The 2735-nt window shown below is 37.4% G+C and overlaps 1 pseudogene; it reads left to right on the top strand.

Annotated features, from left to right (window-relative positions):
• The first annotated feature begins 1427 nt into the window (after window positions 1-1427).
• On the top strand, window positions 1428-2584 carry LOC141820416 (protein LATERAL BRANCHING OXIDOREDUCTASE 1-like; annotated as a pseudogene).
• The last annotated feature ends 151 nt before the right edge of the window (window positions 2585-2735 follow it).

The raw sequence follows: 2735 nt of genomic DNA, 5'->3' as shown, positions 1-2735 counted from the left end.
TCATGATTATCCTCCGGTTTTAAAACTAAGTTGATTGAAATATATTATGAAATCTAATTGAAGCCGAGTTATAAATTAATTCAATAAATTTAAATTTAAATAATTATAAATTTAAAAGAGATAATTTATTTTAAATTTTAAAAAATAAAATTAATGAATTATATTTATTAATTTAATAAATTATTGTATTAAAATAATTATTTTAATAAATTATTTTTAAAAATATATTTATTTTAAATTTTAAAAATGAAATAATGAATTCTATTTATTAAGTTAATAAATTATTTTATTAATTTAATAAATTATTTTAATAAACTAAAATTAACAAAATATATTTATTAATTTAACAAACTATTTTATTAAAAATAATTATTTTATTAAAATATATATAAATTTATTTTAAAAATTTTAAAATAAAATTAATGAATTATATATATTAGTTTAACTAATTATTTTATTAAATTAATTATTTTAACTAATTATTTCATTAAAAAATATATGTTTATTTTAAATTTAAAAAATTATAACTAAATTATATTTATTATATATATATATATATTATCAATTTATTATCATCATTAATATTATTAATATTAATATTATTGATTTAATTTATTCTAAAAAAATTAAATTAAAGATAATATAGTAAATGTTAAACTGGTTATATTTTATTTTTTTCAAATAAATAAATTAAATTAAATAATATTAGATTATATTTTATACCACTTCAGTTATGTGATTATTTAATAATCATATAACCAAGATTATATATAATAATTTAAATCAAACACACTTTTAGCATAATTAGATATGCTATGTTTATTTTTACTATCAAATATATACTTTTGTGCTACATATGTTCTATGTTACTATGACTTGCATTCTCGTGTCTATACACCTTGATGTTATATTCTTCCATCTACATACCTTCCATGTTACTTGTATACGTATCTCAGTCTTCCAATTTTTCTTATCTATTAAATATCAAGTTCACGGGACTTCATATCTTGGTAACACTTATTGATCTTAAAGAAAAAATAAATTTTTTTCTTGTTTAATAGTTAATTATAAGAAGGGAAAAAAAAGAAAGAAAAGGAAAAAAAAAGTAATAATAATAAAAACAAAAATAAAAAAGTATACAGCCGAATTCTGTCGTTTCTCAAATCCGGCTGTTAAGTCATAAGTGGATGACCGACGAAAGCCAGCAAGCCCATCAGCATGTGATCTCGCTTTGTCATTTCTGAGAATAGCATGGCCCACTCGACAGCCAATCAATAGGCTGGTGTACTGAAGGGCCTTTAGAATCCTAGGTACATAATGTTATTATCTGCAAATAATGAACCGAGCCTCTTTAAACCGTCCACATCCATCGACCAATCAATTTATAGGAAAGCGAGGAGGATTAAGGAAGATGAAGCAGCGAGAGGGGAAACAAAATGGCGCTGGTTTTCGAGTCCGCCTTCGTTCAAGCCCCGGAGCACCGGCCGAAGCCCGTCGTGTCCGAATCCGGCGGGATCCCTCTCATCGACCTCTCGCCGCTCCATCTCCTCGACGCCCGCCTGGAATCGCCACCGCCGCCGGAGTTGGATGCTCTGGTGGCGCAGGTGGAGGCGGCATGCCGCGAGTGGGGCTTCTTCCAGGTGATCAACCACGGGGTTCCGCAGGGAGTGGTGGAGCGGGCGTGGGCGGCCTCGAGGGGGTTCTTCGCGCTGCCGCTGGAGGAGCGGCGCCGGGTGCGGCGCGACGAGGCGAATCCGGTCGGGTACTACGAGGCGGAGAACACCAAGAACGTGCGCGACTGGAAGGAGGTGTTCGACTTGGTCGTCCACGAGCCGTCCCCTCATCCCTTCTCTGGTGGCGGACGGCGGAGGTGTCGATGGGCTGATCGAACTGCGCAACCAGTGGCCCCAATCGCCGCCTGGATTCAGAGGAGCACTGACAGAGTATGCCCAGGCTACAGAGGCGCTAGCTTTCAAGCTCTTGGAACTGATTGCCCTCACCTTGAATCTGCCGGCCAAGAGGCTGAATGGATTCTTCAGGGACCAGACCAGCTTCCATCAGGCTCAACCACTACCCGCCCTGCCCGTTCCCCGACCTCGCCCTCGGCGTCGGCCGCCACAAGGACGCCGTCGCCCTCGCCGATCTCTCCCAGGATGATGTCGGCGGGCTCGACGTCAAGAGGCAGTCTGACGGCGAGTGGGTTCGCGTCAAGCCGGTCCCCAATTCCTTCATCGTCAACGTCGGCGACCTTGTTCAGGTGTGGAGCAACGACAGGTACGAGAGCGCAGAGCACAGGGTGTCCGTGAACTCGGCGAAAGAGCGATTCTCCATACCGTTCTTCTTCAACCCTGCGCACCATGTGATGGTGAAGCCATTGGAGGAGCTGCTAGACGAGAGTAACGTGGGCAAGTATGAAGAGTTCAACTGGGGCGACTTCTTTACGACAAGGAGGAAGAGTAACTTCAAGAAGTTGGATGTGGAGAACATCCAGATATATCACTTCAAGAAGAGCAAGTGATGATGTACATGCATATATATCTGCGTTAAAGAGATCATGTAACATGAAATAAAATGGTGTGGAACTACATTTCAAGATCTTTGAACAATAGATATCGCATAAAAAACGAATCTTTACTAAACTTCTATAAGGAAGGTAAAAGCTTAATCCAAGCTTTGTTCTTCATGTATGGGATCAGCCAGTCATTCGGTACTTACACATTTTATCCATTCAAAGT

Source organism: Curcuma longa, unplaced genomic scaffold (genome assembly GCF_044706935.1).
Source record: "Curcuma longa cultivar G26 ecotype Majalengka, Jawa Barat unplaced genomic scaffold, ITB_CL_G26_1.1 utg3290_np1212_1714210_RagTag, whole genome shotgun sequence".
Lineage (NCBI taxonomy): Eukaryota > Viridiplantae > Streptophyta > Magnoliopsida > Zingiberales > Zingiberaceae > Curcuma > Curcuma longa.
This window is presented reverse-complemented; position numbering and strand designations above follow the sequence as displayed.